Genomic DNA, 26,467 nt, shown 5'->3' on the forward strand with positions numbered 1-26,467 from the left:
TTACATCTTGCACAATGGGGCAGTGAACTTCGCTGAGGCCTCTCAGCAATATTGTACCACCAGCAGCATTCATTTCTCTCTCCACTTGAGAACGGAACCGCCAAAAGACTTAAGGGGATATCTCCACTTGCACCCCATTATTAGGTGCTGTGTAAACTTAGAACTCTCTACGGGCAGCAGGAGACTCCACCTTTCTAAGGACCTCATCCTGCAGCTTATGGGCCTGGGTGGAGCCAAGGCCCAAGGATCAGAGTCGGGCTCACATGGATGAGGTTTCAGGATCCAAGCTCTAAGTCAATGCAATTCCTAGTCAGTTAACCATTTTGAACACCTGTAAGAGGAACTTCTAACAAGCATATCCACCACAGCCAGAAATGCTCCATCATCTGATCATCATGCTGATGTGTGCATTTGAAGTCTGCATCAAGCCTCAATCCAGCTGTTTGAGTCCATTTAATTTTGAAGTCATTGATTTTGACAGTCTGGGAAGCAATGACTTGTGCATTACTATACTAAGTTATGTACCATCTCAGTATTTTAGGCCAAAAAAAAGGAAAATAAGGCTACCGCTATTAAGAATCAAGTCAACAGAAGGTATATGTTAAGCTTTACTTCAGCTGCAGAGTTGGGAATACAACAGACCTCCCAACATTCCTGGGGTTTGCAGGACTGTCCCACTTTGACCCCCAGCACTCCCACATCCCAGTTGAAATAGAGAATTTCCTGCATTAACTTGGCTACCTTAAATTAGAACCCATTACTATGGGTGAACAAAAATACAATTAAAATTGAACATGTAAGTATAGCCACAAAATTGTATTTCATTTGTTGTGTAAAGTCACAACTCTGTATTGTTCTTTTTTCAAAAACTTCCACATTCCTTGTGTTATTAAAAACCACATATGCACTTTGAACATCATGTTGAGAAGTAGTCACACAAGAGTTGAAATTTGAGGAGAAAGCAGCAATAATCAGCAGCAACGTGAGGGTGTTGAAATGAGTAACGGTAGGGATAGACCTACCCTATCGGTTGTGGAGTCACAAATAAATTAAAAATTAAACTTGAGTAGTATAGGTCAGAAATTGCAAGATGACAAACAGCAGCAGTGGCTAACAGACACTAATACCTCAAAGGCAAAAAATGAAGAGAGTCTTTAAAAACTCTTGGTGGGCACAGCACCATTTTCAACAAAAATCAAGAGAAGGACTAACATTTGCTTTTGGGGTATATTGCAGAACTGATTTTTCTGTTGTTGTGAATACAAGGATATTTCAAGACATATCACTGTAGAGAAATGTGACTGGTGCCAATGCTGTGACAGTCGGAATCCCCCCCACTTGCTGGGCCAAAAATGAATGATCGTATAACCACAGCTGAAGTTTTATTTACAGGATTTCTTTTGGAGCATAACATCCCTCTTGCAACCATGTTAGACTTTTATTCAAAAAAATGTTCCCAGACTCCAAAATTGCCAAGAGCTATGCATCTGCTTCCACAACAAATGTCCCACATTATACAAAGGGCAATCACACTTCAAGAATTTGAAAGTGTACCAAGTGTGATTGAAGGTCATGACTGATATTTTGGATTGGCATTGGATACTAGTTCTGATAAGCTTGTGTATTCTAATCTTGGTTACATATGAACACCCAGCAACTGGCCTTACAGTTACTGAGTTTTTAGATATGGATTCTTGCACATTGAATAACTCTCAGGAATTGTTTGATGCAATCCAGAATGTGCTATCAAAACACCATGTCGACTGGAATGAATATGCTATGTATTCAGCAGACAATGCTGCAAAAATGCTGTGCAAGCACAACAGTCTCAAACGAAAGCCAAGCAAATTAACTAAGGAGCGTATGCAGCGGGGAGCTCCTGCCACCTTGTTCCCTTAATGGCAGAGCATGGCTTGAAATCACTGAAGAGGAATGTTGAGGATTTGATTATTGATTACAGCTTTCAGAGAAGTGTCAAAAAGAGTGGCATCATTGAAATGATTATATGGCACATTGCAGTACCAATGTGAAGAAAATTGTGAAGCATCTAAAAAGTGCTGTCTGTCTTTGGAGAGATCTATTGAATGTATCTTGGCTACTTGGGATGGGCTGTATTCCCAGTTTGTCAGAATCTTTGATGAGGAAGAACAAAGAATACTGAGGAACTTAAAGAATCCTTTGATGAAGGTGTATTGTTTTAGCATGCAGTTTTGCTCACATTTAAAAAGTTCAGCTGACTCCTCCAGACTGAAGCACCGATGACATTAACCTGTGCATCCAGCAATGGTGATGCTATGGTAAAATATTCTTTTGGAATTTGTGCAACCCTCAGTGGTAACGGTGAGTGAAGTGTTATGGGACTAAATTTACAAGAACTCTTCTGTTCAGTAACCAGTATCTGAAGTGTTTGTGGGCTTTGAGACTATGAAACTATGCAAGAAAACTTACATGATCAGTACAAGGCCATATAAAACATTCTTAGTGGAAGCCGTGCAATTTTGTTTATTTGTTTGTTTTGGGGGGGTAGAAGCACTGCATTATATGAAAAAGGCAATGCTTGTGGAAGACTTTGTTTTTAAGAGCCTGGCTTTTGGTAATCCCACCAGTTGTTTGTTAGCACCTTTCCATGATCTGCTTTCTGAATTCAAGGATTATCAAATCTTTTATACAATTCCTGAATATGACAGCATTGTGAGAATCGAAGAATTTTGGGATAAAATTTCAAATGAAAGACCTAGTAAACAGCCAGGCAAGATTCTCTTTGCTTTCAAAACCTGTAAAATTCATATGTTTAATCCCCCACAGCATAGCTTCATTTAAAGACTATTCAGCACAGTATGGAAAATAAACACGAGAAGGTCATTGGGGAAAAAAAAAAACAACCATACCATGTGTATGAAGAGGCAACAATGGTGAGGAATAAAGTATGTGCTATGCTGGCAGAAAAGTCAATACCTTTTCCCACATGAAGCATCGCCAATGGCAGCCTTCAACTGGAGTCTGCTAAAGGCAAAATCTGCCACATATGCCTGTTTGTCCAGCCAAAAGGAACACACTGCAAAGTACCAGAAAAAGGAGCTTTTATATAGGCAAATACTTACTTTGTTCTATGCAAAACAGGCAGTAAAATAAAAAAAATCTGGAACCTAACATTCATTTCACAAATTGTCAGTGGTGAAGACAGATGAAGAAACATTTATTGGGCTTAGTTTTTCAATAGTTTGAACATATAAGCGTCAAAATCTTTCCCATAAACATAATTACTGTATTTTTTATTGTGTCTTGCTGAGAACACTTAAAATGTTGGGAGGTGCAGTGACTGGGTCATGGGCAGTCATCAGGCCTAGTGGTCAGAGCAGAGGGTCAAAACCAAAAACAGTTGCCAAGCCAGGGTCAGAGCTGGAGACAACATCAGAGTAAGGCAGAGGAGCAGGGGTGTGGAGTAGGGCAAAACAGCAGGGACTGGGAGTATATGGTGGTCTGGGATGGGAGGACAGGAACCAGGAGCAGGCAGGAATGCTGGGCTGAGGTAAGCAGGAGAGGTCCGGAGTTGCAGCCAGCCAAGGATTTCTCTAGTTGCTCGGACAAATCTCTGGTTTATATAATGCTCCTTAGCCAATGTGGGGGGCTGGATGTTTACCCATTGGGAATGTTGGGGGCGGTGTCCTCTGCAAGCTAGCCCTTCACTCGACCCTACTGTAGTTAGTCAGATGAACTGCCAGGTGACAGTTGTGGCCTGAGCAATGCCTGGGGACTCGTGGGCCCAGGTTTGACACCTGTGATTCCTCACAGGAGGAATAAGACAACCTAGATGTAGGGTTGCCACCCATCCGGTTTTTACCTGGACAGTCTGGTTTTTGGCTTCTGTGTCCAAGTGCCATTTAGGATTGCCAGGTTTCTGGGCACCTGGCAACCTAAATGGCACCTGAACCAAAAGTCCTATTATCATGGGGTGGGGAGAAGTGCTGGGTCATTAAACTACACCAGCTCCTGCTCAGCCAGGGCTGCCTCCTACCTATAGGCAGGCTCCTTGAGATGATCCTGCGAGCAACAAGAGGAGGGGGAGGGAGAAGGGGAGAGGAGTGAGCAACAGGGGCAGGGCCTTGGGGGAAATAGGCAGAGCAGGGGGTCCAGTTATCAGCAATTAGAAAGGTGGCAACCTTTAATTTAGATTTAATATGGTAACTCTCAACAATTGTGCGATGTTACATTTCTGAGGATATGTCTACACTGGCAGAGTTATATCATCGGCAGTTACAGCAAATCTCAGAGAGTGCTGAAGGGAAACATCTGTTGTGTGATCACACGGTCAGCTGCCTGCGCAATACCATGTTCACACTTGTTGCATTTGCAGCAGTATTCAGAGTGGTGCACTGTGGGCAGCTATCCCACAGAGCATCTCTTCCTCTTCTGCCATTAAGAGTTGTGGGAAGGCGAAGGGGGTCATGGGGCATCCTGGATCCTGTCCCAATGCCCCTTGATGCACTGCTTCACATCCCAGCGATCCCTGTGCTTCCATCCACATTTGGCACCATCGTTTTTCAACGGTCTGTGTACTGCACATCCTGCCTCTTTCAGGCTGCAGGAATGGATCCCACACTGTTGACCAATACTCTCCTCGTTCTCACTAACACATCACGAATGGTAGTGGAGTTTTTCCTTAAACTACAGAGGCAAGAAGAGTTTGACATTGATCTCGCCATGCATAAGTAGCTATGACACGAGAATGCTTGTAGCATTCATGGAGGTGCTGACCACAACGTAATGCCGATTTTGGGCTCGGGGAAACAAGCACTGAGTGGTGGGATCACATCGTGATGCATGTCTGGGATGACGAGCAGTGGCTGCAGAACTTTCGGATGAGGAAAGACACAGTCATGGGACAATGTGATGAGCTCGCCCCAGCCCTGCAGCAGAAGGACACGAGAATGAGAGCTGTCCTGTCATTGGAGAAGCGTGTGGTGATTGCACTGTGGAAGGTGGCTACTCCAGACTGCTACCGATCAGTCGCTAACCAGTTCAGAGTGAGAAAGTCGACCGTTGGATGCATGTTGACGGAAGTGTGCAGGGCCATTTATCTCATCCTGCACTGAAAGGGTAATGTATGTGACATTGTGGATGGCTTTGCACAAATGGGCTTCCCGAACAGTGGGGGGTGATAGATGGCACACATATTCCAATTCTGGCATCAGACCACCCAGGAACCAAGTACATTAATTGGAAAGGGTATTTCTCAATGGTTCTCCAGGCTCTTGTAGATCACCGTGGGTGTTTCATGGACATTAACGCAGCCTGGTCTGGAAAGGTGCATGACACATGTATCTTTCAGAACACTGGCCTGTTCAGGAAGCTGCAAACAGGGACTTTCTTCCAAGATCATGTAGGGGAAGTAGAAATGCCCATTGTGATATTGGGAGACCCTGCCTACCTCTTCATGCCATAGCTTATGAAGCCATACACGGGGAACCTTGACAGCAGCAAGGAGCGGTTCAACAGGCCGAGCAAGTGCAGAATGACTGTTGAGTGTGCTTCTGGCCGTTCAAAGGCCCGCTGTTGCCGCCTATATGGGAGGCTGGACCTGGCTGATGACAATATTCCTATGCTTACAGCCGTGTGCAGTACACTCCATAATATTTGTGAAGGGAAGGGTGAAAGCTTCACTCAGGGCTGGACCACTAAGGCTCAGTGCCTGGAGGCTGAATTTGAACAGCCAGAGACCAGGGCTATTAGAGGGGCGCAGCATGGGGCCATAAGGATCAGGGATGCCTTGAGGCAGCAATTTAAAGCTGAAAGCCACTAATATTTGCTGCTATGCTCGTGAGTGTAGCAATGGTGCACCCCCAGTGATGGCAGAGTGGTGCAGGAAAGTTACCCTTAATGGGGCAAGAAACAAAGCAGCTCTGCCAAAAAAACCTGTGACTGTGGATTGCCCAGTATCTGAGAGTTTTATGGAGATCTCTGAGGCAGATTCTTGTGAAGTGATGAGTCAATCAACACCCTGTTCTGCCACTCAGACTAGGCATGTGGTGGTAAACGCATCATATAGACACAAGCCTGCTTTCTGCAACCCTTCTGCCCCCAACAACTCGCTTCAGCAATTCCCAAAATCAAAGCCACTTACCAGGGGCTCCTCTCCTGTTCGCGCTTTGCCAAGCTCTGACAGTTGTGACTGGCTAGCCTCCTCCAGGGTAGAGAAGAGCTCCTGGCTGCATACATCTCTGACCTCTGAGTCATCCTCTGCCTCTGGGTCCCGCTCCACATCCTTGTCCAAAATTTCCTCCTCCTGGCTCAGTCCACTTGCAATTGGCACACGAGCCACCAAAGTATCCACAGTGGTCTTTGCAGTGGAGGTGGGGTAGCCACCGAGTACCGCGTCCAGCTCTTTGTAGAACCAGCAGCTCGTGAGCACAGTACTGGAGTGGCAGTTTTCCTCCTGCACCTTGTGGTAGGTGTTTCACAGCTCCTTCACTTTGACCCTGAACTGTGGTGTGTCCCACTCATTGCCCCTTTCTCTCATACATCATGAAATCTGTCTGTAGGTATCAGAATGCATACGGCTGGAGCGCAGCTGGCACTGAACAGCTTCCTCTCCCCAAATGCTGATGAGGTCCATCAACACGGTATTGCTCCAAGTGGGGGGGATCTCCTGGTGCGTGGAACAGGCATGGTTACCTGGAAAGATGCACTGAGACCAATGCATGCGGCACTGAGCAAAAAGGAAGGGAACTTTCAAAATTCCCAAGGAATTTAAGGGATGGAGCTCCCGGTTGGTTACACGAGGGCAGGGCAGTAGAGTTCAAACCAATGACCAGAGAGGCAAGAGCAGGCATTGTGGGACACCTCCCGGAGGCCTATCACAGTGCTGTAATCGACCAGGGTGACTACACTCGCACCACAGCACTGTAGCCCCGGCACAGAAAGCTGTATGCCTCTCGTCAGGGTGGTTTTTTTTACAGCGCTACAACTGCGCAATTTCTGTGCACTAAGGATTGTCTACAGTACCAGCCATATCGACAGGCAGTGTCTGATCCAGCAGGGGTTGATTTATCATGTTTAGTATAGACACTATATAGAAAGATATACTGGAGGAGATGGTATGATGGGATAACATGATTTTGGCACTTAACTGATCTTGAACTATTCATGGTAAATAGGCCCAATGTCCTGTGATGGGATGGGATCTGAGTTACTACATAGAATTCTTTCCTGGGTATCTGGCTGGTGAATCTTGCCCACATACTCAGGGTTCAGCTGATCATCATATTTGGAGTCGGGAAGGAATTTTCCTCCAGGGCAGATTGGAAGAGGCCCTAGGGTTTTTTTGCCTTCCTCTGTAGCATGGGGTACAGGTCACTTGCTGGAGGATTCTCTGCACCTTGAAGTCTTTAAACTGATTTGAGGACTTCAATAGCTCAGACATAGGTGAGAGGTTTATTGCAGTAGTGGGTGGGTGAGATTCTGTGGCCTGCATTGTGCAGGAGGTCAGACTGGATGATCATAATGGTCCCTTCTGACCTTAATATCTATGAGACCACCGATCGGTCTAGTGTCGACTCCGGTATTCCACCTTAACGAGAAGCACAAGGGGAATAGACAGGAGAGCGTCTCCCGTGGACGCACTGCAGTGAAGACACCGCAGTAAGTAGATCTACGTATGTTGACTTCAGTTACGTTATTCAAGTAGCTGAAGTTATGCAACTTAGATCAATCCCCCACCCTGTAGTATAGACCAGCCCTAAGTGGCTTGGCAGTGTGTGCACCTCAGGAGTTACACCACAGAAAGCTGCTTTACTGTGCAGAAACTTGGTAGTGTAGACAAGGCCTGAGTGTGCAGAATCCGTTAAGCAGTGGTTGCAGACAGCATAACTGAGCTTAAATCACTAGACAACTATTCCAGCAGCAGGAATACACATAAGAGTTTTGATTTTGAACATACTAGTGCTATCACAAGTAGTTTAACTTCCTGTCAAGTTGTATCACGTTGCAGTCTGGTGACTGATTAACCCTAAGCCCTGGTCTACACTACAAGTTTAGGTCGAATTTAGCAGTGTTAGGTCGATTTAACCCTGCACCCATCCACATGACGAAGCTATTTTTGTTGACTTAAAGGGCTCTTAAAATTGATTTTGGTACTCCTCCCCAACAAGGGGATTAGCGCTAAAATCGACATCACTGGGTCGAATTTGGGGTAGTGTGGACGCAATTCAACGGTATTGGCCTCTGGGAGCTATCCCAGAGTGCTCCATTGTGACCACTCTGGACAGCACTTTAAACTCAGATGCACTAGTCAGGTACACAGGAAAAGCCCTGGGAGCTTTTGAATTTCATTTCCTGTTTGGCCAGCATGGCGAGCTCATCAGCACAGGTGACCATGCAGTCCCCCAAAAGTGGGGGGAACTGGATCTGGTCGCTATATGGGGAGAGAAATCCGTGCTATCAGAACTCTGTTCCAAAAGACGTAATGCCAATATATATGCCAAAATCTCCAAGGGCAAATGTGAGGTGTTTACAATGCTCACAACTGCAGCGGTGAGCAGAGCGGGCTCCCACTTGCAGTGCTATGGCGTATGCGCGGGCAATCCAGGAAAAAGGGCGAGAAATGATTGTCTGCCGTTGCTTTCACGGAGGGAGGGAGCGAGGGAATGGTCACTGACGACATGTACCCAAAACCACTGACGGTTTTCTTGTCCATTATCTCAATTTTTTTAAAATTAATAAAGAATGCATGGTTTCAAAACAATAGTTACTTGATTTTGAAGGGGGGACAGTGGTTGGTTTACAGGGAATTAAAATCAACAAAGGGGGTGGGTTTGCATCAAGGAGAAACATGCACAACTCTCACACCGTAGCCTGGCCAGTCATAAAACCGCTTCCGAAAAATTGACTTCTATAAAATCGACCTAATTTCATAGTGTAGACATACTAATAAGGATATTTCAACTAACAGTGACTCCTTTAGGTTATATATAGGCTTGGCAGAATTCAATTTTCACTTTTTGATGTCTCTTTATTCTTATGCTTTTTTTCTATTTTTATCTATTAAATTTTCAGTTTTGGGAAATTATGGGGAGGTCAGACAATTGTTTAATGACAGTACACATTGAGTTTCAAAAAGTTAAAGCTTTATAACCATTCATACAAATTGTGAACATCACAAAAATATATAAAGTAAATATCCTTAAATCAAACCCTAATAAATTCACAAGCAGCATTTTTCTCATTGTGTTTATCTGTAAATTTCTATTATCAATGGTAATATTTTGTTTCAGTTTGCTTGTGTGTACAGTGAAAGCAACATTTACCAAAACCCTAATCCTTCCAAGCTTAGTTATATACCAGAGGTCTGCACTGTGTATTGGTAGGTCCCAGATTCAACCCTAAGGAAAACCCATGTTAGGAAAATAATGGCTATTTGATTAAATAAAGAGTTTCATAAGACATATCCACGAGACACCAAAAATAAAGTGAGATAGGAAATGCCAGAATGAAGGTGACCTAGTTTGACTTTACAATTATGGTTTTAATACAGTTTGTGCTCCCACATCACAAATTCACCACCATGCTTAGCACTAGCTGGCCAGCTAAGAGGCACTGAGAACTGTGCAGGTGAAGAATAAACTCCCCTGTTAAGTCTAGAAGCCCTCAGCCAGGATTGTGGCGGGCTAGCAGGACACTCTGAATAAGCTTGCTGTGCCCCTACCCTATACATACCAAGCTTCATTTCCCACCCAGTCAAGCTGGCTCTGTTTGATACACATGGGCAATAAAATAAGGGAATACTTCAGAACAGGATTTCTCTGTAGTCACCCACATGTGCCTCTCATCAGCAACAAGTACATAATCATAGAGGCCCATGATTTAAACTTAACATTAAGAGCCAATACACAATATCCATCACCTACTCACTCATTTGTTTAGACAGGGAACAAACTGCAGCTGTCCTTGAAAAGTGGAATCAAGTTATTCCCATTGACTCATTTCTAATCATGGATGAGCATACAACTAAGCCTGATCCTCATTCTTGCCTCTTTCGCTTCCCCATCCAAATGTTTCAAGTCAAAATGGAGAGCTAATAGACTAACATCCACAAAAGACCATGCCCCTTACTGTAGCTGAAAACATGTGTTAAAGGTTTTTAACTTATTCCCTGTGAAGAAACGGAGAAAATGTAGTTTCCCTAAAAGCTTTGCAAATCCAATTAGGTTCTATTGTATTACATCTGCCTCACCCAGGCAGCACTCCACATCTCTCATTTCCATACCACAATATGGGTATGAGTCACATAGGATGCAACATATCCCATGGACCATGGAGTGTTAATGCTGTCAGTTATTTAGCTATTCATGTCCTGAGTAGTACCCATCCAGCAATAGTCCTCTTTGGCTTTTCATCTTGATTGCACTCGGTCTTAAGTAATGCTACTTGATTTCATTTTCATAAAAAATTTAATGTAAGTGGGAAACTGCAAAATGAGATCTGTGGTTTTGGTACTGGTTTTTATTTTAAAAAAAGCTTAAGAAATACACATAGTAACTGGACATTTTGATCCCAAACCAACAAAGCCTGTGATCAGTATGCAAAGGCTTGCACGTATTGGTCGGTGTTCAATAAGTCTCATTGTCAGTTTGCAAGGGCATCTAGGCTTTGGAGATAAGGGATCGAGCTACGAGGAAAATCTAAATGGTTTTCAAGTACTTGTGGAAAACAAAGCTCTATGAGGCTTGTGTTTTGTTAACACTTCATTAACTAGCATAGCCATAATAGTTTTTAGTTGTGCTGAAAATGTGACTTTTAAAACTATATTTTTCTTTCAATTTTTGTAATGTTGATAAAGTGTTAGATATAGACTAAGTGGTCAAATTCAGCATGGGACACTGAAAAGTTGTGCTCCTTAGTACTAATTCAAGTCATGTTGTGTTATGTTCTTTAAACCACTGTGCTGATGACATACCATAGTAGCTCCTCCATTGGAAGTCATGGACTGTTTCCCAAGCATTAAATTTTAACAAAATTAACTCAATTGCCATGTATTACCCTGACACAGAATACTTTCTTTCATGTTGGTGGTGGTTTGCCAGAGTGCTTCTGAAACACTAATATCCCAAGTTAACATTATACTTGAGCATTTTAATAATGGCTTCTCGTCAGAGTACCCCTTCCCCTCTGAGGAACTAACTCTGTTGAAGTTATAACTTTGTTGTAGTTGTGGGCGTTCATTTAGCTGTCCTGTGAAAATGTGAGATTGTGAAAAAGTTTCCCCATCCCAAATCAGGCTGAAGAGTTAAAGTTGTGAAAATGTTCATGAACCCAGAATCTAAAAAAAGATAATTGGTTTGAGTCAATTGAAACTGTTTGCTTTGATTTTTATTTTAAAGGCTTGGTGTGTTGGTTATTTTCTAAATAGTCATTTTGAATAGGAAAAACAATTGTCATTTACAGAATGTCAAATTGAAATATTTTAACAATTTCCCAATTTTTTCCCCAAAATATTTGAGTCAAGAAATCAAAACTTATCTATGCCCTCAGATGTTTTCATTTTTAACAAATTGGCATTTTCTCACAAATTATTTTATCAAAACATTGCAGCCACCTCTAATAAGAACTCTCACAGTTCTGGGGTTAACTGCATCTCTACTTCCTCCATGATCTGCTCCAGGGTGCCCCTTTAAGTCTCAGGTGTCACCTCTCTATTGGCAGGGACTTGTGTCCCTCTCCCTCCAGACCAGGAATTTAGACTTGCAGTTCTCCTGCAATTCACTGTGCTTATCCCAGCAGGTCTAACGTTAGTCCAGTGCCTTCTGCTCTGCTCTCTTCCAGGGGCTATGACAGTGGTTACCAGTGACCAGCCAGCTTTCACAAAGCACAGTTCGTTTATTTTAAAACAAGCGTTACCGAGAAAACATTTCAAAGCAATCAGCAGCTTACACACATGCTAGGTTACCAGCTGTCACCCATCTTTCACATAGAGATCCTAGCAGGTCCTTCAGACTTTCCAGCATGATTTTTGCTCCCTTGGTTACAATCACATGGCAGGTTTGGATCAAAATGAGGGAACTCTCAACCAATTCAGGCTGATCCTTTTATCACAAGCTCTTTCTTTGTTCCCTGGGTTGCCTGAACGCACTCTGAACCAGTTCACCTAAGGGGGTGGTATTCTCTGCAGTTGTTTGCCTGTCCCAGGATTTGCAGTAGTTATCCACCATTGATTGGAGTTCCTGGAGGATAACCCTCCCCCATCCTAGAATACAATCCCTAGCTCTCAAAGATACATACAACATATACAGAAACACAAGTTCATTACTAATCCGCCTGCTGGAATGGAGTTGGTTGGAAATGTTCCACTGGAAAGTTTTTGTATCAGAACATGCCAGTGATGGTGATAGCCAACTTTCACAGGAATGTGTGCTTTTCACCAAATCTTTCTGCCTGCTTCTCCAATCATGGGCTGTCACAGAGCTGGGACCCTGGAAATCCCAGTTGCACCTGTTCAAGCCAGGGCTTCCCAGGCTTCTCAGTAACCCAGCAGGAGGGCAGCCAGAGCTCTGAGCAGCCTTTGACAATTTCATTTAGAACGATCATAATGAAATGTCATTTTGATTTTAGAAACCAAACTTTTGGACTCACCTGTTCAGAGGGAAATTTTGAAGTTGTCAGTTTTTATTCTGACATGGAGAAAGCTTCTTTTTGAAGGGAATTCCAGGTTCTGACCAACCCTTCTTGGCAATACCTGTTGCACAGGCAACTGATACACCTTTCAAAATGAAGCATGTGTTGCTTTCTACAGTGAGAGTTATCCAAAGGACTCTTCAGGAAGGGGCACAGGCTTGGCTTCACTGTGTCACATTCTCGTAAGAGTGTCTTTTAAGACTTGTTGAACTGGAAACCCTAGTTTCCTGGGATGACTAAGATTATGGCTGTTGTGCCCTGTCCATAGCCTTACTGCCATGCACAGGAAGCTACAATCCAGCCTTACAAACATGTGCTTACAATGGACCGTCATTACACTGGTGGAAAAAGCTATCTTTTCTAATCCTTTTATCATTCTCATGGCTCTTCTTTGAACCCTCTCCAGTTTAATCAACATCCTTCTTGAATTGTTGAAGCAAGAACTGGATGCAGTATTCCAGCTGTGGTAGCACCAGTGCCAAGTACATAGGTAAAATAACCTCTTTGCTCCTGTTAGAGATTCCCCTGTTTATACAGTTAAGGATCACATTAGCCCTTTTGGCCACACAGTCACATAGGGAATTCATGTTTCATGACTCTAAAGGAAGGGGCGGGGGGGCGGTTTCAATGCTTCCCAGGATAGAATCCCCCATCTTGTAAATGTGTGATCATCTTATTTGACTGTGCTTTATTGCACCGCTACAGCCATTGTATTTTCTTCCTTTTTGCCTACTGTCACTGGGCATGACATCCTGCAGTTGCAGAGCTAATTCATGACACCTTGTAGAAGACAGATTTTGGATTTCTCCTTACATGAAACTTCACATTCTGCCTGAAAATAGAATGGCTGAATAGTTAGAGAAGAGTATTTTTAATGGTGTGTTCAATAGCTATGCTGTAAACAAGAAACAGAAGGCCAATGAATGAGATATTCATCAGTGGCTGGAGACAATGGCTGTTATATAAACAGCTTTCATAGGGAAAGGTCAGGTATTCAGTTAATATTTTATAGATACCATATGTCAAAGTAGACTTGTAACAGGAACAATTGGAAGCTTTGCAAAGAAAGTGGCAGCAGGGAAGGAATAAGCAAAGTAGTCAGTCAAATTTGGCAGAGGACAAAAGCACCCATCTGATGCTCTTGTCCCATCAACATGTAACATTTCTACGCTATCAGTATTCTTTGAGACATTTCATGTATCTGTTAAGGATGGCTTGCACACAGTCTTCTCCAACCCACAGTTTGGAAATGGATCTGCACAATTGCACACTAGTTCTCTAATATATCACAGTGCAGTTTGTAATGCCTGTTCAGGTTGCCAAGCTTCTACCGTGGTGCTCTACCTTCCCTTACCCTCATCAGGAACCATGACAACTAAGTCTAGCATTTCACTGCAGGTGGGGGGTTGTTTGTTTTTAATCTCAGGGACCCTAAGCTATTGAACGTTCACCTGCTTGTTTCAGTATAAACCTTTGTTACTTGAACAACAGTTACACACTTTATACCCAAAGTGCACACTGCCTTTAACTAGATGTCATCTGCCTTCCCTTTATGATGTAGAAGTAGAAATTTTATTTACTATGGCTTCAAGGACAGGCTTTATATATTCAATGGGGTAGCTGAGTAAGGTTTTTTAGGTCCAAAAAAGCATGTTGTACTTCAATGGACATTTCACTTTCTATACACCAGCATTTAAAGGGGCATCTTATGTTTTGATAAGCTTGGTACGTGAGATACTAATAGCCCTTCGATACAGTTGGGCAGGAAAAGTCTATTTAAATAGATTCTCTTTTACAATGACCTCTACCTGACCCTGTGCCTCTTTCACGCCGTCATGATTGATATTGTTCCTTATAAACATCAGGGAAAGCAGTACTTGCACTACAGATGGATTCAGTTTTCCAAGATGGAGTGTGGAAAATGATCTCTCTCTTCTGCCATGATAATGTCCCCACAATTAAGACTGAAACAGGAACTAATGCTAGTAAAGGTTATTCTTTATTTTCTGTGCAAGTTTAAGGCCAAATTTGAGATTTTTGGCTTTAACACTGCAATGGATATATGGGGTTGGGAAATGCAGTCCACTACATCTGACTTTTTATTGTCCACTGGGTATTTTAAATTCAGCTTTTTTCTGCACAGCTGAAGAGTACAGAGACCAGGAGATGGATAGCACTTTGGGCTATGTATTGTCAAATCTGTTAATACCAATATAAAAAAATAATTCATTCTGCATAGGTTGGTGGGAGGCTTTGTTGAAAACTTTATTAAGACTGTTTTGCCAAGTCATAATATTATGGCATGTACAGTACTCATCATAACATATGCACAATCAATATCAAGTTGTTTTTAGTGCAAACAGCTGTTGTACGGCCTGACCAAGATGATTTGCAATTAAGTTCATATTCTATTTCTTTCCCTTCATCAAATGCATTTCCTATTATGTTTCTGGCTTCATTACATTTTTAGAGTGCTGGGAAATACAAGGAGAACCTAGAACAGGTGCAGTATGCTAGCAATGAGACCATTTGGGTAATAAGCACTTTTTTGTAGGAAAGAGAGGCCAAAACTTCTCCAGGAACTCACTGCTGATCAGTAGTGGATCTCATTTAAATTTCTCCTGTGGCTGTGGGTGCTGAACATCTGGAAATGGCCAGATTTCCTACTTCCCTGCACGCTGTCAGCTGTTAACCAATAGTTAAACACTATTTTCCTTGATAGAGGACTGACTTCAATTCTTTGTTCAGACTCGTTTTCATTGACTTTGCTCTTAATTACCTCTTACCAAGTGCATGCCAAGAGTCTCAAAACAGGGCTTGCCACACATCATTCCCACGCATTCTCAACCACAACAGTTCTACAGTTTGGAGTATAGCATCTCTCATGAGTGCATGCTGTATGATAGAAACACCAGGAAAACTGTTGAAGCAGCTGCCCCATCAGATCACCACAAATGGCTTGTTTTCAGTTCCCATCCACAGCACCTAGCCCCATTTCTCTATGTTTGCGGCCAAAGACGTAGAACAAAAAGGACAGAACAAGTAGTGATTCCATTACTAGGTTAATGGTCACAGGCTGAACCCAGAAGAAGACAAGAGGCTGATGTCATGTAAGCCTTCCTTGTTGGGATTCCCTGAGACCTTTTCTATTCGGCTTATCCAGAACACCTGACCAGGTCTCGAAGAAGACTTGATCCAGTTCTCTGGGATCCAAAACACCCAGTTCGACTCTGGATTTCATCACTCAGGTTCCCTTATTTGGCATGCAGCAAAACTACACTGAGTTGATTAGACAGAAGCACAGGGGGCTTACCAGACATCCAAAGTTACACAGACAACCCTTCCTTTATATACACATTACATTGCATTTGCTGTACATTACACCACACATTTGTGGATTGGATTGGTTACTTGCAGTATCAAATCCCTGCACAGAATGCTCTGTCCATGTGCTGTTCACATTCCAAGTTTATCTTGTCCATAGTCCCTAGCATCCAAAAGTTGCTGCTTATCTTAGCTAGCACACACATCCTGACTCCAGCAAACTGTTTGTCAAGCTCCTCTTTACAACTTAACCTTTCATTTACTTTCCCAATTATGCCCACTAAGAAATTAGGCAAGTTACTTATGTCAAGCCAGACCTACACCGCTCTTCATCCATTCAAGTTTGTGAGCAAGGTTTCCATCCACACTCAATATTACTTTAAAAGGTTTTATCACAGCTCATTGTACCAAAAGGAGGGCAAATGGTTTCAGTCAAAGCACGGATGTCAATTTTCAATGTTGTCTTTTGAAAAAGTGCACACCTCCCCAGCCAACTATTCATCTCTCACGTCCCATTTTAGCACATTTGGACTTGCTTGGCTGAAGTTTTCCAGTTGTAACCCCTCCAGTATCAAAAGGTGTATAGGTGGAGGGAGAGAGGCTTTGCCTGGTCAAGCAGGAAGAGAGTCCCCCCCTCTCCTTTGGGTTGAAAGAGGATAAATGACTGAGCTAGGGGCTGGCTGGAGGGATTCAGGTAAGCCATTTGCCCCCATGGCACTAAGGGGAGGATATACATATGCCCTGCCCTGCTGGATGGCGTCCTCTCTTATGCCTGGATCAACTCCCATCTATGGGAAGAGAGTGGAACCAAGGTTTTTGTGGTCAGCTAGGGGCATTGCACTAATCGCTTTTTTGAGAGGAACTGGGAAAGAATTTTTCCCTCACTGCCATTTGGGTTTTTTGCCTTCCCCAGAGCTTAGATAGGTCAGGTGGTATGGTTCAAGTTCTCACAGCTTAGAGAGTACTTATTCCACAGAGGATCTAGTTCACTGATTAAGCAGAAGTGGAGGTAACCTCAGGGGAATGCATCTCCTAAAAAAGCTGGGGAAAGGGCTCTTAATGTCTGCTACAGTGAGGAGGCAAGCCCCATTCTACAGCACCGTAATCCTTGTACAAGAAGAGGGCAGCGGGGTCCCAGTAGAGAACTCGGGGTAATGAGAAGGTGGAAATGAGTGAGGAAGGAATGATAACTAGCATCATACAAGTTATTACCAGAAATTTCCCAGATGAGCTAAATAAAGCTAAAACTGATTAAACAACTTCTGTTGCAACATATCAGTCTTCCTACATGCCCAGGACAAAGCCTAGGTGCTTAAGAGACAATTAAGGGTATCATTTTTAAGGGCCAACACAACTGAGTGTTAGGTTTATCCAGTTAGTAGGCCAAGAATTGTATTCTGTTTATAGAATGACAAGTTCTTCATTTTTGACCAGGTCTGCCTTGCTCCCTTCTGGTAAGCCGCATTTGCTTTTTTTGACCCAGTTTTTTCAGTTGGAAACTTTCATGCATAACACTTGAGCTTTGTCCTGCCGTACTTATTTTGCTTAACTCATTGAACAGAGGCCAATTTTTTAATAAATAGCCCTTTCTAATGTTTCGTTATCTTAGAGAAAACTTAGCTGTGAATATCATCAGTTGACATTCATACGCCTCAGGTGCTTTGTTTAAAAAAAGAAGTGTGTTATTTGGTCAAGCATCACAGCCAAGAAACAGGTCTCCTAGTTCTACGTGTTCTGTTATCCAGATCTCCTTTGCTAGCCACTATCATAAAGTAACATTATCTTAGTCTGTCTTACCTGGCAGACACGAATATTTTTCTGGTTTTCAGCCAATAATGTCACTCCTAAAAAATGTCCAAAATAAATACTAATTTCAAAGTGATGCTTTAGGCTAAACACAAACTTTAAAGGTGTCTAGACAATGTGGTTGGTATTAGGGCATTGGCCTTTTCTCTTAAGCATGCTTTAGGTAACAGGACAGAACGTGTCACCTTTTGCAATTACAACCCATACCTCAGGCCCTGGAGGCCAGTTGTTAACATGACTATCTTGTTGTGGGCTCAGTTTGTCATGTCACAATAGCGTTTGCATAATTTCCATGCAAGGAACATGGAATGGATGCTGTGCATACCCATGGCACTCAAGCACATCTCTTAAGCAAGTCTCATTTCCAGAGAACGGTTCATTCTTTGTTTGCTTGTCTTTATTGTAGTAGAAATTTTGTAATGTTCACTAGGTTCTCAACTTCAGTGATCAAACTTAGTAATGGACATGAACTCAAACAAATTAACTGAAAATTGAAACAAGTGGTTCTCCCCTGCTAATTTGATTTTTAAATCCATGTAAGCTCACTCCGACTAGGCCAATGTGTCTTTGTGCCAACCCACCTCGCCCTCAATCCTGTGAGCACCTTACTTCAGGATACTGAGGGGGAAATTAGAGTATCAGCTGACTTTTTCTGATGTAACCAAGAGATTTAGCCACTCAGTCATATTAACTTCAATTGGACTTGTGTGGCTAAATTGTGGCCAGCTTTGAAAATCTCAGCCCATTGGTTTTAAGTGCCTACTGACACAGGTATGATGAACACAGGCATACGTTTAAGACTGTTTACCAAACTTTATAAATTGTCTGTATTTCTGTGAGCCAGGGACTGTGTTGCTGGCTAGCTGGGGAGAGTTTAGAGTTCCCTAAAGGAACTAAAAATCAGTGCCGGGGTCATACCTGCTGGGATAATCAAAGTGAAATGCAAGGGGCTGCAATTTAAATCCCTGGTCGGGGGAGGGTGGTAGAATCAATCAATCAATCATAGAATCATAGAATATCAGGGTTGGAAGGGACCCCAGAAGGTCATCTAGTCCAACTCCCTGCTCGAAGCAGGACCAATTCCCAGTTAAATCATCCCAGCCAGGGCTTTGTCAAGCCTGACCTTAAAAACCTCTAAGGAAGGAGATTCTACCACCTCCCTAGGTAACGCATTCCAGTGTTTCACCACCCTCTTAGTGAAAAAGTTTTTCCTAATATCCAATCTAAACCTCCCCCATTGCAACTTGAGACCATTACTCCTCGTTCTGTCATCTGCTACCATTGAGAACAGTCTAGAGCCATCCTCTTTGGAACCCCCTTTCAGGTAGTTGAAAGCAGCTATCAAATCCCCCCTCATTCTTCTCTTCTGCAGACTAAACAATCCCAGCTCCCTCAGCCTCTCCTCATAAGTCATGTGCTCTAGACCCCTAATCATTTTTGTTGCCCTTCGCTGGACTCTCTCCAATTTATCCACGTCCTTCTTGTAGTGTGGGGCCCAAAACTGGACACAGAAGACGGCCTCTTGCCATCAACTCTCACTTGACAGCAAGAGACCTGAAATTTAAGGGACCATTCCTTGAACATACCATAGAGGGAGCCCAAGGTGCAATTAACCTGAAATGGACACCTGCCTTTAGTTGAAATTTGTCAGTCATTAGTTTAAGGGGCTGGGTTTTAATTCTGGACCCCTCTGTGTAACCCTTTAGGTCTTCACTTTTATATTTTAGTTTCTTCTTTTATGGAAAGGGGACGATACCAAAGTGTAGCTCCTGCTTGCCTGGAGTGGCACTCTGTCCCCCTCTAGTGGTGGCAAGACCACCTAGAGATTGATGAGCCTAATACTGCCTTGGCTAAGAGAGAAGTGTCTTTTAGCTCAGGCAGTAGAGGATCATGCATTTAGCTCAAGAGGTCTCAGGTTTCATCCCCACCAATGAAGCCCGAGGTGCTTGGCATCAAAAGTGGTGGCCCGTGTGAGGAATTCAACTGGAAAGTCTCTGTAGCTCACTGTAGAGTTTTTAGGACAAAAACTTTGTTGTGTGTTAACAGCGCCTAGCTCCTGAATGGGACTTCTACTAATGTAGTAATGAAGTATTTTTAAGAGCTCAAATGAAAGGCACTATATGAATGGCCCCAATTAAAGTGATAAATATAATATATAGCATTTATATAGCCCTTCTCATGCGTGGATCTGAAAGCATGTTAAAAGGAGGTCTGTACCATTATCCCCATTTCACTGAGGGGCAAACTGAGGTCAGTGAGAAGAAATGACTTGCTCAAGGTCACTCTGCAGACATGAGGTAAATTTCCAGCTCTGCCCCTGGCCTGCTAAGTCCCACTCGGGTGTTCTATCTGCTAGGTCACATACCTCTAATAGGGAACACATTACCAACTTAAAAATGTTAAAAGAAAAGGAGTACTTGTGGCACCTTAGAAACTAACCAATTTATTTGAGCATAAGCTTTCTTGAGCTACAGCTCACTTCATCGGATGCATACTGTGGAAAGTGTAGAAGATCTTTTTATACACACAAAGCATGGAAAAAATACCTCCTCCCACCCCACTCTCCTGCTGGTAATAGATTATCTAAAGTGATCACTCTCCTTACAATGTGTATGATAATCAAGTTGGGCCATTTCCAGCACAAATCCAGGTTCTCACCCCCTTCCCCCCCCCGCGCACACACACACACAAACCCACTCTCCTGCTGGTAATAGCTGGATTTGTGCTGGAAATGGCCGAACTTGATTATCATACACATTGTAAGGAGAGCGATCACTTTAGATAAGCTATTACCAGCAGGAGAGTGGGGTGGGGGGAGGTATTTTTTCCATGCTTTGTGTGTATAAAAAGATCTTCTACACTTTCCACAGTATGCATCCGATGAAGTGAGCTGTAGCTCACGAAAGCTTATGCTCAAATAAATTGGTTAGTCTCTAAGGTGCCACACATACTCCTTTTCTTTTTGCGAATACAGACTAACACGGCTGTTACTCTGAAACCTGTCATTATGCAAGGCATTAAGAATGTTCTTAATCGTGGTCTGGAACTGAGTGACCAATGGTGTACCGAAGTAATTTCTTCCTGCTTGAAAGCCAGTTCTCAACATATGCAGCTAGGATACTTTAATCTATCTTCCTGAAAGCCTGTCAGGCCAGGCTTTTAATACTTTGCCATCTGACTCATCTTCACATTTTACCAATTGTGATCTAGATGGAAGAACTATTAACTGAATGTAACAACTCACATTAAAACCAAGGACCACAAGGAATCTTAAACAGTAATCTGGGTAGCAACTCAAACTAATTTGTACAAATTGTCTTCAAAATCTTTATGACAGTTACACTGAATGCAATTAATTAGGTTAGAACTTTCACCTCTGAAGAAAACTTCAGTGTCATTCCTCATTGCTGCAGGAATAACCCCTGAGCAAGTCATTATGTCTGGGAGTAGGAGCCACATCTTCACAAATGAAACTACACATTTTTTCATCAGTGTAGAGGAAAGCATTGTGGAAGAGTAGGGTCAGAAGCAAGTCAATGCTATGCCTAAATATTACTCCATTAATCAACATTTCTATGGGGGCAAATGGCTCAGAAAACATATCTGAGCTTCAGATGACCAGTTTTCTAACCCAGGTTAGTACATTTTAAACAAGATTTATTCTTGTTTCAGAGTCTCAGTAAAGATTTTGTTTTACAGCAAATTTTGGAATTATTTGAAAGTTCACTCAAGTGAGGTGTTAGTACCTTATCTCATTTACCTGTGTTTACTTGGTATACAGAAGTGTGCGTAAGGAGTTTTGAGAGGGCTGGATTCCCCTCCCCCCCCAGCAATGCAAAACTGATTTTTGGGCGGGGAGAGAGAGAGACTATTTAAGGTGAGACGATGAAAATAATAAGGATGTTAGATTGCTCTTATATTGTGCAGATACTCTTTGTCCACTGCTTCATTTGTTTCCAGGGTGGGATTTAGTTTTCTTTCATGCACATACATTTAAATAGAATAATTTACACAAATAAGTCAAACGGAAGGAGTGCACATTTACCAATGCTTTTCCATTTATGTTTAAGACCTAAGTAATTAGTGGGAAACGATGATAATGGGCATACTACAGTAGAACAAAGCGCATGAAGGAAAGGTGTTACTAACATTACAACATAAGCTGTTGGGTATCAGTGCACAATAAGGCTCAACTATTTACATTTCAAAAATGTTAAGGCATATCGTGCATCCACCACAATATTTCCCAACAAATGATACCAAGCGATCTGGCTCTTATTTACTGAGGCTAGAACAGATAAGCATTCTTATATTTTAACTGAAAGGACTTTTGTAACAAGAATGCACACAGCGATAGAAAAAAAAATTTCACAGGTGCTGAGAACAAGTGATATTTCTGTAGTTCAAGACATAACAGAACTGTCTACTCCCATACACATAGTAACATGACAAAATAATACCAATGCCAACCCACAGAAAGTGTTATGACAGGTGTCAGATAGACAAAATTACATCAACATAAATCTAGTGAGACCTGTGTTCACATGCAAAGAAAGGCAAAACAATGGAAGCGAGCCATGACAATAGAAGTCTCTTATGCCAAGAATGGGTCAAAACAAGTCTGTATATATTTTTACACATTTAGTTGCAATCTATGTTAACTATATTGTTAGGCGCATGTGTGTGTACTATGCTTGTTTCAAGAGAATGCTCTGAAGTCCCTGCCCCTTCTTGAGGAATTACATTCACTCAGTTGCATAAGGTATGTGTATTTCTATAATTTGCATACTTAAGAACACATGAACTGGGGAAAGTGGTGGCACTACATCAGGCAGAGAGAGCATGAACTCGCAGGACTTGCGAGCGGTACTATGAACTCTCTAGGGAATCTGGAGCTTGCCAACACCTACCTGGGGTCACTGTATTAGTCTCCTAAAGCATCTCTTAGGGTTGAAATAGGGCCTTTGCACTCACCCAGGCCCTGGTCCAGGCAGCCTGCTGGGTCGGAGATAGTCACCCCTTCCAGAGTTATCAATGAACAAAAGGAAACAGATACAAATTAACTCTCTCATGGTCCTGGAAGGACTGTTTCCGGGTAAACTGTGGGCCCCAATCAGGCTTATAGGTCAGTCTGTTATAGTCCCACAATAGTAGTTCAGTTCTGGGCCCTCGGGAAAGGGGCTGTCTAGCAGCCATTGGCAGAGAAGTTCTTGCCTTGAGCCAGCCCTTCTCTACAAGTTGAAGACTGAAAATCTGCTCTGCTCTGTCCTCAACTGATCTGCGTTCTCTCCCTTTTAATCTCCTCCCTCCAAGTTTGATATCTCTCACAGGTGTGTGTGAGGGAGGGGGCACAGCTGGTTGAACCCACACTAATTAATTAAGATCATTTTGCCTCCGGTGGGGTTTTATACCCCCATCACACTGGAGAGTAAGGATAGAAGACTAGGTAAGTGCCTGAGGAGGTCTTGAAGGGACGGTGAAACTTTAGTGTAGCTCTCATTAGGGCCAGGAGAAGCAACAAGTATGTGGTTGGACTAGGACTGAATTAGGGATATTAGGAAAAGACATCCACGCCTGTGGGAAGCATTGTGGGTAGGGTCCTTACGCTTTTAATTCCTACACCTCAGGCAAGTCCATAATGGTCATCCTTTACAAAAACTAAATAAATGTTACCTCAGTATATGCAGTATTCTCTCTGCTTTTTATAAGGCACATACAAGGAGTTGCTTCCAAACAATGAGACAGTTATTAAACACAATTAGCATGTTTAATTATGTTGTGTACATGTCTGATCAATTATGGCTCTATAGTTCTGTAGCCTCATAAAAATGCATGCTTTAGCACCACATTATGTGGGTTTGGGATAGCCTCCAAACTAAGCTAGGGTGGAACTGCAACTAAATCAGAAGGACCTTTATTCCTCATAATCATATGTTCCGAACAGACCACATCTTACACAAAAAAAATTGTTTAAAGTTCTAGAGGGTTTATAGGGTTTCATTGTTACCATTTCTCTACATCTCTTCACTTTTAAAGCCATGGGCTGCTTTTGTACTTAAAATCTATCTTTCTGTAGTTAATAAATCTGTTTTATATTTTTACTTAAAACAGTGTGTTCTGGTTGAAGTGCTTGGGAAATCTCAGCTCAGTTTACAAAGGCTTGTGTATGTTCCCTCCACATTGAGGGAGTGGTGAACTTAATGAACGTACACTGGTCCGACTTCTGACCAGTGCAAGATGGTACAGTTCTGGGGTGCAAGGCTGGAGAGCTGAGGGAAAGTGGCTGAAGCCTCTGGTTAATGAGTGGCTGGGAGATCATTCATGTAACTCAGCTGGGTGTGTCCCTGCCTGAGGATGTCTGTGTAAGTGCAGTACCTGTCAGAGGTTTGTGGCTTGACACAGCATAACAGTGTGAGAGGGACACCCCAGGTTGGTGGGACAGAGGGCTCAGAGGTCCCACAGTCCAGGTTGCACGCCAGGGACCCCGTCGTAGAACCATGGTCAACTTAGCCCCTACCCTATTTTATCTGTTTTTTTTCCCTGCCTCCCCCCCCCCCCCAACCCTTTTACTGCTTACAAGGATGCTAACTGAACGGTGGACGAGTTAATGAAAAGATTGACTGAGACAGTCAGTTCATTTGATGTACTAATCAGCCATCTTAAGACCATCTTCTTATTAAAACTTTCTGTCAATACTGACATAAGTCAGATTTGGAACAGTGACCTACAGGTAAGAAGTTTTTTATCTTCTTTACAATCCAAATTACTGCTTAGGCCAAAAGTTCTTCACTTTTAGAGCTATCTGCTATCTGATTTTTATATGTAGAAAGTTAATGATATTCATCCCTCAAAGCAAAATGTTTTAAATCCTTGTGGGTTAATTTCCACTAATCACTATAGCATTAACAAGCTGAGTCTTAGATATCAGTGGGCACTAACCATCCAAATCTTTGTACCCCATCCGATAGGTGGTGAAAAGTAAATAACACTGTTAAGTTTACATATCTAACTTATATTTATGACCTCATTGCATCCACACCGGCACTAACCCATTTTAGACCAAAGCTGTTTAAGAGTAATCAAGTTATTCAAATATATTCTACTCCAACCCATTCTTAGAATGATGAATTTTTAAAATTGGGCTAAAAGTCTTAGTACATTACCAAGTATTACATGGAACTGTTGTCAGAATACAAATAGGTTAGCATTTTGTCTGAACATTACCAATATATTTAATGCAAACTTCTAGATGACTATCTTAACGAGAAGGGGAATAGGTGGAGTTTATGAACTGACATAACCTGTAGACCTTGCCTACAAACAGAAGTTCTATCACTTTAATTATTCTGGCATAGTTAGATTGGTACAACCCTTTTAGTTGGGAAAGAGAATAAACTGCAGGAGTGTAAGTTACCTGTATACTAGTGTAACAGTTCACACTAGAGGGGTTGTAGCAGTATAATTATTTTGGTTTGTTTAAAAAAAAATAATCACATTCCAATCTGAAATAGTTATACTAGTACAAAATGTGGGTGTAGACCAGGCCTTGGGGTGAGCGGTGGTGGGGAGGCACCTCCCACTGCTAGATTGACTCTGCAGTTTCTACCTATACAAAACAAATGCAATTTCATTTATCTGCATGCTACTGTGGAAACATACTTAGGCCTTGTCTATACTACAAAGTTTTGTCAGCAAAAGTTGCCTTTTGCCAACAAAACAGTGGAGGTGTACACACTACAAAGCTACATTTGGCAGCAAAACTACTGTTTTGCCGACAAAATAAAGCCACTGACGAGAGGCATAAAGCTTTTTGTGGCAAAGTTAAAGTGACAAAGTGTCAGTGTAGACACTGCTGTTTGTTATGTTGACATAACTGGATTCTCCTGGTATCCCACAATGCCTGCCGAGACCGCTCTGCTCACTGTTTTGATCTCTGCTGCTCTCATGGGCAGAGCATCACATAGGCTGGGAAAAGCTGTGCCTCCCCAAACAGCTTCTGTTCTGCCCTGCACTAGGCACACAGAGACAGGCAGACAGGCAGACTGCTGCTGCAGGGAGTGGCAGTGGGGAGGACTGCTGTGCTGCTTTGACATTCCTCAGCAGGAAAGATCTGCTCAGGATGCTCCTGGCAGCTGAGGAAGCTGTGGGAGAACTTGGAGGGAATCACAGAGCCGCAGGCAGACGGGGCTGCTTCTGGGGGTGGGGTGAGGAAACTGCTGTGCAGAGCATAGCCAGGGGTGGATGGGGCCGGGGGGGGTATACCCCTCTCCCTGTTTCAAGATAGGTTGGTCAGCCTGCTGTCTCTGCCTCCCCCCGCCCCACCACTCTCCTCTCCTCCCCCACTTCAGTTGAAAAGCCGCTGACAATCTACTAAGATACCCATGGAATGATGGGATTGATAAACCTGCATCATGCTGTACCTGCCCCATGAGGCATTGCAAACCCTTCCCAAAGCACCCTGCGGCCAGTTGCACAGTGGGATGACTACCACAGTGCACTGCTCTGTGTCGATGCAAGAGCTGCCAGTATGGATGCACTCTGCTGCCACAAGGAGCATAGTGGGGGCATGCAACAGCGGTTTTAATGAAAGTGGCATAACTTTTGCCGAGAAAGCTTTGTAGTATAGACAAGGCCTAAGTTAACTATTTACAGCAGTAACTTTTGATTGATG

Source organism: Chelonia mydas, chromosome 8 (assembly GCF_015237465.2).
Source record: "Chelonia mydas isolate rCheMyd1 chromosome 8, rCheMyd1.pri.v2, whole genome shotgun sequence".
NCBI lineage: Eukaryota > Metazoa > Chordata > Testudines > Cheloniidae > Chelonia > Chelonia mydas.